Below are 15,235 nucleotides of genomic sequence, written 5' to 3'. Positions count from 1 at the left end.
TGTCATTGGGGGCTAGTTTAGACAGAAACCCATGAGCTCTCATGTCTCCATGGAGACTTTTCAATTCACTCTTTACTCTCATTCCGCCGTGGCCCCTGCCCCTAAGGAGGACTGTGGCATATTTCCAATTCAAACTATGGTTTTGCTAGGGAATGTGACCGACAGGATCGCCACATGAATCTGATTCTGGCTTCCATCCTGTAAGGAAATCCAATCAGTCCTGACACAGCATCCCTTTTCAAGATTTTGAAAACTTTTAAATCATTTTAAACTAGATTGTGATTGACAAACCCACTGGAACATTAGCGAACAGTTAAATACTAATTAGCCCAGTCCCTGCTAATCTCCCAGCTGTCAAAGGCAGAGATAGAGACAAAAGCTTCCATTAAACCTGAGTTGGTCCCTGAGGAGGGAGAGGTCAGAGGGGAGTGTTCAGTCAACTGTGAGATGATGTGAAGGAAGTCCTAAGTCATAATCATAAAAAACATGCAAATGTCCCTATACTCAGTTAAAAAGACATTGCATTGACATAGAAACTCTCTTTTTGTCATTCTACTTCCCCCAAGCTCCCCATCATTTAAGTGTTCTACATTATTTTTAGAATAAAGTTCAAAACCTTTCCCCTGACGTTCTGTTTCCAACCTTATAAGATTCCCAGTTGTATTTGCCACTTCCTCCTCCTCCTGGACCCTCTGCTCACAGGCTGCACATACCCTCAGGTACATACAGAGGAAGTTAACTGTAAGACACAAGGTGGACAGAGAGACTGTGGTTGTGGATGGTGGTGGTGGTGGTGGTGAGCTGGTGGATGGGCGGGTGATCAGGAGATGTGTTGAGGTGAGAAGGTACAGAAAGCTGCCTCCTGAAGATCCAAATTGGTCTGCACAGAAAGACCAGCTCTATGTGGGCTAGTTCTCTATGCTGACTCTTCTCTACCCTTCAAAATTCTCCTATTTCACTCCTTTGTATATAGGTGAAGTGGGAGGTGGGGTGTCCATAACTTTTATATAATTCTCACAGGTATTTTAAGCCCCCAAAAGGCTGAGGAACATTAAATTAGAAGAGATTAATATGAAAGTTTAAAACAAATACGTTGACCATTTATATTGGGATCAACCAGAGGGCTTGTTTTTAATATAGATCATTGGACCTCAACCCAGAACTCTTGAATTAGAAAATCTGGGATGGGAGCCCCAAATCTGCATTAAAAAAAGCCTCCCAGAAGATGTACTTTCAAATTTGGGATCCACTGGCTTTAAATGGATCTATGTCATGTTTAATGCTATTTTATAATTTGTGAGTACTTTATAATTATCCATATTTCTGAATTCTAAAATTTAAATAGTTAGCTCCTTGGATTTTCCCTGAAACACAATCACATTATCAGAAATAATTATAATTTTTCCTCCTCCTTTCAACATTTGTGATTATTATTTCTTTTTCTTCTCTTATTGCTATGTCATAGAATGAGGATCAGCAAACTATGACCCATAGTCTTAATTTAGCCACCACCTATTTTTGTATGACCCATGAGCCAAGACTGGTTTTTAAATTTGAAAATGGTTGTTACATAAGTGCCTACATAATGTCCTCTAGGTTGCCTCTTAGCAGATAAAACCTAAAATATTTACTATCTGGCTCTTTACTGAAAAAAGTTTGATGCTGCTGTAGACATGGAAATGCACCATCCAGAGGCTTTGTGGGGAAGGACAAGCTGCCCAGCACAGAGTGTGTGACCCCTAAAAGACATCTTGTACACCACACCTACAGCTTGGCATTCGCTTCCAAAGAACCCAGCCTTTGACAGGCTATAATTTTGAATACAGCATTAATATTGGTAATAATGAGCATTATTGTCTTCTAACTTTGAGAAAAATGGTTCTTGTTCATTATTATAATGTTTGCTATAAATTTCAGGTATTCTTTATCTTAAGTCTTTTTTGATATTTCATCTGAATTTTGTAGTTTTTAAAGATACAGATCCTACACATTCTGTTAGGTTTATACCGAAGTGTGTCTCTTTTTTCAAACTACTTAAATGGCATTTAAAATTGTTTTCAGTTTCCAGGTGTTGATTACTAATATAGAGAAATACAATTGATTTTGTATCCTGACCTTGTATCCTGTGATCTTGCTAAACTCATTTATTAGTTCTGGCATCTTTTTTGTGTGTGTTGAAGTTTGTCAAATGCTTTTTCTGCATCCATTGAAATATGATCATGTGCTTTTTATTCTTTAGTCAGTTTATATGGTAGATTATATTGATTGATTTTTTAATGTTGAACCCGCCTTGTATTTCTGTAATAAAACCCATTTATTGGGATGCATTTCCTTTTGTATGTTGCTAGAATGGACTTGGTAATGTTTTCTTAAAGATTTATGTCTGTATTCATAAGGGACATATGCCCTTACTTTTCTTTCTTGGGTTATCTGTCTTGTTAGGTACCAGGTTAGCGCTGGCTGCATGACATGACTTGGGCCATGTTTTCTTCTATTTTCTGGAAGACAGTGTGTGGAATTTCTTTCAATCTTTGTTAGAATATATTAATGAAACCATATATGCTGGATCTTTCATTTTGGAAAGAGTTTAAACCAAATTTTCAATTTCTTTAAGAGATATAAGACTAGTCAGATTATCTGTATTTTTGTGGAAGAGTCTTGGTAGTTTGTGTCTTCCAAGGATTTGGACCATTTCATCTAAGTTGTTAAACTTTTCTTCATCGGGTTGTCATAATATTCCTATGTTATCTTTTTAATGTTATGAAGTCTGTATTGATATTCCCTCTTTAATTTCTCATGTTAGCAATTAGTATTTTCTTTATCTTCTCCTTTGTGAACTTATCTATAGTTTTACAAATATAATTATTGTTTCAAAGAATCAGCTTTTGGTTTTAATTGATGTTCTCTATTGTTTTTCTCTTTTCAATTTTATTAAATTCTGCTCTTGTCTTTATTGTTTCTTTTCCTCTACTTGGGCATCACTATTTTAATTGTTATGCTATCACATCTCCATCCTTAATCACTTAATTTTGTTTCAATGCTTATATGTTGGTAGTTTGTCTCCAACCAATTATTTTCAAGGAAAATAATACATATGTTATATCATTTTTGAACCCCCGTCGCCCTGAAAAATTTTCTCCGTTGGTCATACATGAAAGCCAACTTAACTAGGTATAAAATTCTTAGGTTATAACATTTTTCCAATCTGTAGGTGTGCTTTCATGTCATCTAGAATTAGATATGTAGAAGTGTCTGAGGCTACCCTTGTTTGTGTTCTACCATAGGAAACGGATTTTTTCTCCTAATAATGGCAGTTTTTTTCTTTATTTTTGTAGCTCAATATTTTTCCAAGAAGCGTGGGCCAATTTTTGATAGTTTTTACCTAGATGGCAGTCAGTTCATTTAATTTCCAAGTCTTTCTTCAGCTCAGAAAAGTTATATTATTTGATATATTTGATTATTGCTTTATGTAACTTTTTTGGTTATGTAATAGTTATGATCTCTCCTTTGTTAAGTACTATTATCCAAATGGTGATTTTCAATTCCCTATTCTGTATATGTATTGACTTTTTTCATTATTTCTCTGCAGTCCGTACTACCTGATTTTATTACTTTTTAGCTCATTTTATTCTCCTGTTATTGAATTTTTTGAAATAGATTTGTTCCTATTTCTTGAGGTGATTTCCCCTTGTACTCTTCTGAACATGCCAGTTCATTTTCTGAAATTTTATTTTGAAGTTTACAGTAGATATTTCCTAGGTATCTACTTTTCTTCTGAGTCATTATTGCATTGTTTTCTTTCCTTTGCTTTACAGTGCTTTAAAGAAATAAACTTATATTGATTTTCTTCTCTTCACTCAGTTCACTGCCTAGAACAGGGCCTGGTATACAATAGGGACTTACTGGACATTTGTGAAATGAACAAATTGTGAGGAAGAGGGCCTCTTTCTAGACATTGGGCGTGTGACTAGCCCTTGGCCTTGCCTTTTCCCTGCTTATGTGATCACCTAATTCCCCTTTCAGTCTACAGTAATGGACGTGCACAGTTTCCAATCTAATCCCTAGGCTTTCAATTAAGGTGTCTCTTTTCTGCACCGCCCCCTATGTCTGATGTCTACCTGTCTGGTGCCCTGAACTTAGGAGGTTCATGAAGCATAATTCCCATGCTAGCAGCGTTTTCCCTACGTTTGTGAATATTGACAATGGTTTCTCAGGGTGGTCACCTATCTCATGTACGATGCTCCAATGAAAGTTTGCCACCTGTGCTTTCCACCTGATGACACCTGGCATTTGCTCTTTGACTGTAGGAAGGTGTCAGACAGGGGGGGGCGGGGCGGGGGGGGGGGCGCTGCAGGCAGATGGGAAGAGCAGTCCGGCTGTGTTCAGTCGCTGAAGGAAAGTTTCTGGCACATTTTGGAGTCTCTGAGTCTGGGGTAGTATAAAGTGCAGTATCGTTTCACCATTCTTACCAGTATCATTTCTTCATTCTTCTGATATTCCTATTCCATTTATTGAGAAGTTAGATAATATTAAACACAGAGTTATCAGCCAACACTGTGTTGAGCTAGAATTCCATTTCTAGTATATTTAGAATTATTTTAAAATCCAGCTAGAATTTACTTTGAATGAAGACAGATTGCTGAGTGGTTGTTTTTTTTGTCATTTACACGTCCTCCTACACACTCTTATACACAAATATGCCCAAACTAAATACACTGTGCACTCACTACAGATAGTTGATAAAGAACTTTTGAAATAATTTACATTTATTAAAGCAAAAAATAGCAGCTGTTGCCAAAAAATAGCACCCCGCTAAACATATGCAAAACTGATGATCTCCAAAACCATTATATGCTGATCCATAGTTTCTTTTATTCTGACGTGAACATGTTATTCTCTCCCAAATCACTTCAGAGTCACCAACTCCTCTCCCTCGGGAATTCCCGGCCCAATTAGCAAACCCTTCTGTCTTCTATTACGCTATCTGTCATAGGGCTTGCTGAGCTCCAAGCCTAGCACAATCTATTTCGAGCCTGTGGTTCCTCCCACTGGAATTTTCTGCGATTCTTAAATATCAAAGAATTTATTTTTAAAATAAAAACTGATAAACAAGTTGTAGGAAAATGTGTATTTTCCTCCCAGGAAAGACTACTGCAAAATGTCAGAAAAACTCATAGACTTCTGACTTATCTTCTACTCTGCCCCTGGCTTACACAGGACCTCAACAATCCCACCGAGCTTCCCGTCAGAACCGACAAGGCAGAGCGGAGGACACTCCAGTGACTACAGAACCAAAGGCAGAGAAATGCTCAATTAGAAAAAAATCAGATGCCATAGCTGTGTATATTGAGACATGTCTCATTCATAATATTCAGCTGCTCTCTCACTAGTCAATTCTCTTCACCCTCCTTTTACTTTTTTAAAAAAATATGTTTTTGTTGATTTTATAGAGAGAGGAAAGGAGAGGGATAGAGAGATAGAAACATCAATCGGCTGCCTGCTACACGCCCCTGACTGAGGATCAAGCCCACAACCTGGGCATGTGCCCTGACTGGGAATCAAACCGGTGACCTCTTAGTTCCTGGGCTGACGCTCAACCACAGGCTGGGCTCTTTTTACATTATTAAAAGGAGTTAACATGGCCTAACCCATTGCATTTACTGTGTTTAAACCCAGTGTTTTTCTTTGTTGAACAATGGCTGTAATCGTGTTTTCTCAGGTCTCTTAGGAGTCACACTAATAAGAAGTAGCAGACAGTCTTCTCGCTTGCATTCTAAGAGCAGATTTCTCATGTGGCAAGACACAAAAGAAAAAATATCATTTCACCCCAAACGAGGCCTGTATCTGAGACCCTGTGAGGTCATGTCTGTACGGTAGACTGGAGTCCTGCTTCAGTTTTCCTATGGAGGCAGGAGCGGTTTGGCGATGACATAAAGGGGCCCTGATAGGGACTGTGAACTTTTTCTTAGGTGACAGGACTAGTTCAGAAAAACAAGACAAACAAAAGTATCCAATCAGCTACTCCCACGGCTTGCCCGGGGCAAAATCGCCTTGTCTAAATCACCTCCCCTGCCTCCTTTCAAAATAGGTGTTGATGTGAAAATGAGGCTCTCTAATTCTTACCACCTCACTGCCTTTTCTCTTCTCCCTGGAAAAGTACAAAGTTGACTGAATGGGCTCCTTGAAAGTTTATTTCCAAGTAAAGCCTGAGGTGTAATTGTGCCTACAGTATCATCAGTGGGCTCATCCGATGAGCATTAAAAAATAGACACGTGCATGTGTGTTTGACATAAAAAGGTTCATTGCAAAGTGGGTAGAATTTGTCAGGAGAAAAAATCTCTGTTTTGTGAAAAGCCTTAAAGGACCATTTTGTTGTAAAAAAAAGACCCAGAGAGCATGGCCTGAGGTCCAAGGAGGGAGAGAGAAATGGGCGCTTCTGCCCCTCACATCCAGGCTTGGGTTTCAGAACAGTCTCCAGAAGGAGAGCAGGTCCCAGAACATGGAAAAGGGAGGAGGAGGGGGACTGAGGTTAGAGGGAAACAGCCCAGGGAAAGAGCTGGCGGTGGGAAGCTGAAGAGAAAAGACAGTTCCCTAAAGTTCCCGGGGTGAGCATGGTGGGGAAACTTTAAGTAACTGAATTGCTTAAAGTCTACTCTGAAGTTCTTTGTTGTGTTATGCAGTCGATTCTCATTATTGGTCTTAGTTATATCCTAGAAAGCTGCTGTGACCCTGAATTAATTAATTCTGAATGATTGCTCCTAGGGGAAGTACCAGGCGAGGTTCCTATGAGCCTCTGGTCAAAACGTTTTCACCAACTAATCAATATACAGCCTTGTTTAATGTGTGTTTCTGCTTGAAGACACCTTATTTAATATAATGTTGACATTGAACTCACGGCCAACAGAACTATAACTTATGATTGAAAAAAGCTTAGTTTGTATGGTGGTTACCAGAGGGAAAGAGGGTCGCGGGAAGGTAGAAAAGGGTAAGGGGGTCAAATATATGGTGATGGAAGGAGACTTGACTTTGAATGGTGAGCACACAATGTAATATACAGATGATGTGTCACAGAATTGTACACTTGATACCTATATAATCGTATTAACCAATGTCACCCCAATACATTTAATAAAGTTTTTAGGAAAGAGAAAAGTTCTTTTTTCTCTGTAAGGCACACCGTACTTAGGAACATGAGACACACATTTTAAGCAATGAAATCACCAACAAAAAGCAGAAAATTGTGAAAAGCATGGCACTAAATAGCCCACAGAAAGGACTCCTGCTGACAGTATGGGAGGTGAAAGAAGGCAGTGTGTCAGCTTGTTGTCAGCTGGGAATTCATGCACATGGAAGGGACGTGAACGTTTTTTGTCACACATGCCCATGGATCACCATGAAAGCATGAGTGTGGATTGGCGGTTACAAATAAATTACAGCAGGTACATGCATTCCTGAATGTGGAACCCATGAATGATAGGGTTGACTTGACTTGGATGTAATCTTTCCTCACTATGACCCCCATATTTTGACTAAACACTTACTTTACAGAATGTCCCACTATAAAGTGTCATTTAGAAGGAATCAGGGTCCCACTATAAGTGTCATTTAGAAGGATCAGAGTTCCTGATGCACAGTTGATGATTAGTAATTATGGTTATTACTCTTCATACTTCACAAAGTGGGGAATGAGACAGCAAGCCTCCTTTCCACATACACCTTACAATGCCTACTTCCCTTCATGGTTACCCTTTACTATTTTAAAATAGTTAAACTATGTAAAGGTGGGATGTCTGTGTGCAAAGAAAGCATTCAGTGACCTGCTTAGTCTGAACTCCACAAGGAGGGTCTTGACACCAGAATCCTTGTTTTCATTTGCTCCTACCCCTGCCTCCTTCATCCTCCTCCCCAATTTTTATAAGAGGCTGATATCAAAAACAGAATCTTCTGTCTGTTATTTGCATCTTAGTAAATTCAGCTCTTCATTTATTATCCCATTTAGTAACCTATTCCTTCCTTCTCTCTCTGTTTTCTTTCCTTCCTCGCTTCTCCTAGTGCCTTGTTCTCCTGGAAGTAGCCAATGCTAGCAGGGATGCAAGGCATGACCAAGGTAGCCATTCAACACACTGAAGCCTTCCAAAGGAGGGCTGGTCTGCCCTCCCACAGTTCCCTTCTGTGGCCCTTTATTAAGACAAGAAACTTGTGACAAAACTTCTAGTCTTAGAAATTCTAGCAACTGAGGTCCTTAGCAAATATAATTGATATGTATACACATGCAACCCAAAGTTCAAAGTATTTGTCCAAGAAACTTCCTCTGCATTGCCACAGAGCATGCCCGTCTCAGAACCATCTCCACATATGCTACCAAATCCACTAAATTCAATGCCTCTCACCTGGGCAGTTGTGACCAGAACAGCGAACCTCCAGTCCTGATATCAGCTTTCTCCTCAATGCAATGGGGAAACACATCCTGGCTCTTCCCAAGGTTCTGCCACTATCAGGACAGGTGAGCATAGCCATGTCCTGGATTCGTTCTCTGTAAGTTAGGAGACTGAATCAGGTAAACTTTACAAATTTAAGGGGGAGTGGGCAAAATATATATATTGTTTAAAAATATATAAATATATATGTTTATATAATGTCTAGTTCAATTTGCATTATAGGGAAACAACAAATTTTTTTATATAAGTATATCCCATTCCATATTGAGGACAGACTTATGTTAAAAAATCATTTGTTATTTCTCTGAAATCCGAATGTAACTGGTGTCCCGCAGTCTGTCTCGCAATCCCATGGAAGGTCCCTGTTGGCACCAGCCTTCTGAGATGTCTCTGGCCTCTGTCAGTCAGGATTCCACCAGGAAGGCAGAACCGCCGAGTTATGGAAGAGATTTATTGCAGCAATTAGGCCTTACCCAACTGTGGAAAGACCTGGGGAAGTGATTTCAGAGCGGAAGTGGAAAGATCAAAGAAAGAGTCACCACCAGTCAATGGCGAGACTGAGCACTTCCAGCCACCAAGGCTGGGTCTTGGAGTAGCTACCACCTCTTGGCTCTGCTGCTGAGTGTCTGTGGGCCTTTGGGGCTCGTGGTGGCCCCGTGTCTGCCTGGCATCCCACCTCACGAAGAAGGCCTTCAGACAATGCTGACTGCAGCTCCGCCTCCACGTCCAGTTACCTGTCTCCATGTTTGTTACAGCGCATGTCTGACCTCACGGTTCTCTGTGTGAGAGCCGTCTTTTCTTTGTGACTTTCCATTGCACATACTTCCGCTCAATAGGAATGCTATGCTAAGTGGGAACGAGTGATTTTCAGGGGATCAGAGGGCATAAGGGCACTCGCCCCTGAAGGAGTGTATTTTTAACAAAACTACTTTATTTATATAGTGTTCTGCCATTTATTTATAAATCTTGTTCACATAACAAGAGCCAGTCTGAGCAAATATTTGCATTTTCCTGGGGAAACAGACTTATCTAGTGTTGGGGTCTAGTCAAAGGGCAGGGCTGGAATAGGACATCGGATGGCCTCCTTTCCAATCGGTGCCTTGTTGAGCGAAGCCATGCAATTGGGAAGGGAACTTCAAGATCTCCCAGTCCGGGAGGCTGTCATTGTCATATCCATTGCTTCACACAGGGCTGCAGGAATTCTGATCACAGGAGACTTGTGGTTGTGTAGAATCTGACCAGATTGGAGCTTATATTGTGATCAGTGCATCTGGCATTTCAGCGTGGCCAGCACATGGAGGTCCCCCGCTGACACCAGTCCCCTGGCCTGCGCAGTGACCTCTAGCTTTTCTCCTTTCCCAGGTGGGGGCAGGGCTGCCCTCGGCCTCCTGCACAGAGGTCACTGGACCCTGTATGTTTCGACAAACGTCTCTGGCATTTGGGAACGAGGAGCCCACAGCGCCTGCTCGTTCCAGAGGCCTTATCAGTTGTTGATGAGACCCTGTCTAGGCTCACAGACAGGCAGTTTCCTCCAGGCCAGGCCCGAGCCCGCGGTGGAGCCAGAAGAAGGTGATAAGCCCCCGAGAAGATTTTTTAGGAGCCTTGCCTATCTTTTCCACAGAGTCGCCCGGGCGCATTTTCCACGGTCGCCATGCACAGATAGGGCGGCTGCTCCCGGATAAGGCGGCGGTGGGGGAGGGACGCTTGAGGGGGCAAATGGTTTTCCCAATTAGCTACCCTGGGAGTCCCTCCGGACCCTACAGGCTTGCTCTTTGACGACTGTTTTCTTGTGTTGTTGTTTTATTTTAATTGTAAAAGTCCCTCCCTAGCCAGCCTAGCGAACCCTCAATGACGATTGTGACGACCACTTACTGTCCATCTGCTACGTGCCTCCAGTTGCACAGCCCTGGGGCAGGGAGGCCAGGGCCCGGTGGTGGAGGTGACTGAGCCTCGCTGGGCCTTCATGACGGATGCTCTGTCTGCCCGGGGAAGGAAGGCTGTGGTGACAGGGGCGAGGGGCTGCCACGGAGAAGCCCAGGAGGCCGGGCCAGGCCAGGCAGGTTACAGGATGTCTGCGCCAGAAGCCACCTGCACTCCCCCTGCACAGGCCTCTGCCCAGTGTCCGGGCCAGGCCGGGGGCATGAAGACCCTGCCACTGCGGGACGGGCAGCAGGCAGGATGCGGCTCCTGGGGCCAGACCACCATCTCTGAGCCGGACGGAGTGATGCGAGCACAGCCGGCTTCATCACATGTGGAAGGAGGGCTTCCGAGCGCTGCATCTGGTGTCGGTGTGGCCGGGAAAGGCGTGTCCTGGGCTTTACAGGGAACTGAAGTACCCTCCGTTTTTAAATGGAGTGTCATGTTATTTGTTAACGCCTGCCGGTGCGCTGCCTCATTTCATTGATCTTATTCTATTTTCCAAGGAAGGACTGGGCTGCAGGGAGGAGCCGCAGGCCCATGTCAGTCCCTCGCCAGGCGGAGCGGGAGCTCAGGAAGTGATGGCTTCCCTCTGGCTCAGGCCGCTTTTGTTTTCTTTAACTGTTAGTCTTGTTCTGGTCATTCCTCCAAAGGGCAGATCCGGACCCACTAGAGTCCCCATGAGGCTGAGAACAACACCGCAGTGTGTGCTGGCAGGTGGGGTCAGCAGAGGGGGCAGTCACGTCAGGGTGGCCACGATGGAGGAGGTCTACCTCAAAGCCATCCAAGAGGCTGCCCCTTTCTCGATCCAAGTTCTCCAAGTGGTAACAACAGACTGTATGGACACTCACAAACACTCTGTTGTGGCTTCCCCGCTGCCCGTCACACCACAAGCGGACGCTGTGCTCAGAGCTCGTGTGCGGAGCAGGCAGGCGGGTCCGGCCTCGTGTTCTCGGGGAGATGAGGCCTGTGCTGCGCACGGTACAGGGATGGGCACGTAACAGATGGACAGTATGTGGTAGCCACAATCGCCATTATTATCATCGTCATTAATGTTTCTAGCGAGTAGCAATGGTGTGATTAGGGGCTGGGTCCTTTACTACAATGAGAAAGGCGTAAGCAGAGTAAAAGTGAGAATGGCATATGATGGGACTTCATGTAACACTCCCCAGAGTCACGGAAGGAAAGAGACCACATTGTAAATACCAGGACAGGGCAGCCGGCCCATTCCTCCATGAGGAAGCTGGGCCATGCTCTTTCTGCTCCTATTTATCCTGAGACACCCGAGCCTCGGGGAGAAACACGTAGGTGGAAATGCCTTTCTGGTCCCCCTGGAAGGAAGAACTAACGAGCAGTCTGCAGAGGAGACTCCCAAGCCTACCTGCCCAGCTTCCTTTATTTTGGAATTTGATAACTCAAGGCAACCACCAGCAAAGACCACTGACTGCTCACCCTCTAGGTCAGTGGTTCTCAACCTTCTGGCCCTTTAAATACAGTTCCTCATGTTGTGACCCAACCATAAAATTATTTGCGTTGCTACTTCATAACTGTAACGTTGCTACTGTTATGAATCGTCATGTAAATATCTGATATGCAGGATGGTCTTAGGCGACCCCTGTGAAAGGGTTGTTCGACAGCCAAAGGGGTCGCGACCCACAGGTTGAGAACCGCTGCTCTAGGTCAAGGGTAGGGAGCCTTGTTCCTGCCAAGGGCCATCCCTCTCGGGCCATACAAAATTATCAACTTAAAAATCAGCCTGCTATACTAGTATTTGGTCAAACATTTAATTAACTCACCCCTAATGCCTTGGCAGAGCCAGACCAAATGGTTTCTCAGGCCATATAGGGCCCTCGGGCTTTCCTTCCCCACCCCTGCTCTGGGTAAAATCCCTCACTGGAACTTGGTTTTAAGGGTTTATTTTAAAGGACAAAAGTGGGTGCCGACAACCATAGCTCATGGCATTAGCACTGCTGACCACTGGCTGCTCCCCAGTCCCAGGCAGCTCTCTCCTGAAGAGACAGCTTGGGTTCAGCTGAAATGGTCATAGTGCTGCTTAAAGACCCCGTACTCTCTACCTTTTGAACTCTGAGGACAGACTCTGCCACCCAAGGTGCCTCAAGGATCATTGAATAACATCAGTAGTTTATCTTTTCAATACAGTGTGTGGAGACATATTAGGAACTTTGGTGTTTGGGGAAAATGCCAAGGCCTTGGCAGGTCTGGATGCATTTGGATGAAGACCCAAGTCAGGACAGGGTGGGTGGTATGTGTGCTTTGTAGGTGAGGAGATAGAAGACAAGAGAAGGTTACACTGAGCTCTGGGAATTTAAGTTCTGGAAGGTTCTGGATCTTGGAAAGCCCGCTGCCTGGGTGGGTCTAGTTGTATATTTAACGCAGACTCCGGGAGGGGCTGTATTTTCTAGCTGTGTGGTCTGGCCCGGGTAGGATGCCTCCGGGGGACACTAAAGAGCTGGTTTAGTATCCCCAGGCTGTGACTCAAAACCCTCTCTCGACCACTGACACCGGCCACGTGGCTGCCACACCTCTGTGGCTCCTGCTGCAACATTACCCCGGGGGTCTCTCTCTCACCAGATGGAATATAGCAAATTAGACCCTAGAGAATCCTCAATCCTTGAGTTACCACAAGTCCCAGCACGTGTGAGTCTTCCTTCTCACATATGTTTACTGGTAAAATTGAGAAGTACAAATTAGCCACTGGAAAAATAAATACCATGTAGAATTTTTTTTTCTTTAAATGAGAAGCATCTATTACTCCCTTTCTACAATAGAGTCCCTTTTATCCATCATCTAATCAACTAGAAATTTAGTAATTCAAGATTTTCAAAACATACCGGTGGTCCAAATAGAAGTAAGACAAATAATAAACATGCCTCCATTGGGAAAACGTTTACAAGCAATTTGCAGAGACAACACTAGTAGGGCAGTGTACTTGCCACTTAATACCCAAATCAGTGTCTCTCCAAGTGTGTGCCCTGGGACAGCCAGGTATCTGAGCCCCTGCAGGGAGGCAGGACCCCCACCCCTGACTCTTGGCCCCACCTCCCTGACTCTCTGGAAACCGCTGTCTGCCCCTCCCACAGCCGCAGACCTGGACTAGGATCGCAAGGCAGGATTCACGACTCCCAAGGCTCCTTCCAGGCTCTCAGTCCCATGTGAATGGCCAGGAGAGCTACTGCCCTTTGGCTCTTTGGTGCAAATGGCACAACTCAGCCAACTTTGCCTTAACCCAATGGGTTCCAAGAGCTCCCCTATGTGCTGTCATCTGGAAACGTTGGGGCATTTTGCATGTGTAAAAAGGTGATTTCTTTTTCCAAATATACTGAGTTGCCTTCAGGTTGTCAAAGGTGGCCTTAATGTTGCACACTACGCAGTTTTAGGTTATTTAGGGTCTTCCTCCTGCGGAAGTGACTTTAGAATTTAAAGTGAATATTTACTCAAAAAATCTGTGTCCTAAACAACCCACATGTCCATCAGTGGCTGACTGGGTAAATAAAATGCAGTCTTTTATTTAATCAATGGGATATTTACTATTTGGCTTCTAAGACAAGGAGAGTCTGACATTTGCTACATCAACGATGAACCTCGAGGACATGATGCCCAGTGAAATACGCTTGACAAAACAGACAAGTGCTAGTATATGGTCCCACTTATATGAGGTGCCTAGAGGAGTCAGATTTCTAGACAGAAAGTAGAATGGTGGTTGCCTGAGGCTGCAGGTGGGGCCATGAGGAGCCCTTTAATGAGGACAGAGTTTCAGTTTTACAAGATGAAAAGAGTCCTGGGAACGGGTGATGGTGGTTGTGCAACTGTGACTGTGCTAAATGGAAACTGGTTGAAACAGTACACTTTATGAGTGTTCTGACAATTAATGAAAGACGTCTGTGTGCTGGGGGTGCAGGCCACCCCTCCACGAGGGGACTCCGTGTGGAGAACGGACACGCTGCTCTCACCCTGGCACACGGGCAGCTTGGAGTTCAGTCTGTCGAGCAGATGCCAGAGTCCAGCCCTGCAGCCAGGACCCCTGAGTCCAGGACACTTCACAGAGGCCTTTCCCGGGTCCGAGCTCATCTCGGCCAAGTGCTAATGCTCCCAATTAGCACGGAGACCTGCATCTGGACAGCTGACAGGCGGCCCCGCTCAGGATGGGGGAGGCTGGAGCTGGCCCGCCTGGGCACCCAGCAGACAGGAGGCAGGGGCTGGAAGGAAGGGGGTGGGAGATAGGGAGGCCAAGAGGGGAATGCACTGCTGACAGAAAGGAGATGTATTTTAGACCGACTTCTAATGCCAGCGAGGTTTTAATCTCATTGCCCGAGCACAGTGCTCTCCGGATAACCTGAATTAATTTAGCGTCCTCTCTGCTCTTCCTCTGAGGACCCTGGGGATTGCAGAGGTACGCCTTTCTCTCCTCTTTCTGCTTCTCTCTGAGAATTACAGCCCACGAGGACCCTTGCTGAGTGATTTAAATCAAATTGTGGGGCCCTCAGAGCTGAAAGTCCTCCCCAGCAACGTAGCACCCAGCCCTTTCTCTTCTCCTGTGACAGGCCCTCCAGTCTTGGAGACCGCCTCCCTCACTGACCCCCATAAGCGGTAGCGAGGTGAATAGTGGCCCCCAAAGCATCACGGAGCACCCGTGACTGTCACCTTGCTTGGAAGAAGGGTCTTTGCAGATGTGGTTAAGGGTCTCAGAGAAGGTCACCGGGATTACCCAGGCAGGCCCTACACCCAGTGACAAGTGTCCCTGGGAGAGAAGGCAGAGGGACACTTGAGAGACCGAGTAGACAGGCACAGAGATTGCAGGGATGTGACTGCAAACCACGGGGCACGGGAGCCTCCGGGAGCTGGAAGAGGTGAGAAGTCCT

Source organism: Myotis lucifugus, unplaced genomic scaffold, assembly GCF_000147115.1.
Source record: "Myotis lucifugus unplaced genomic scaffold, Myoluc2.0 scaffold_18, whole genome shotgun sequence".
Lineage (NCBI taxonomy): Eukaryota > Metazoa > Chordata > Mammalia > Chiroptera > Vespertilionidae > Myotis > Myotis lucifugus.
Note: the sequence above shows the minus strand (reverse complement) of the source record.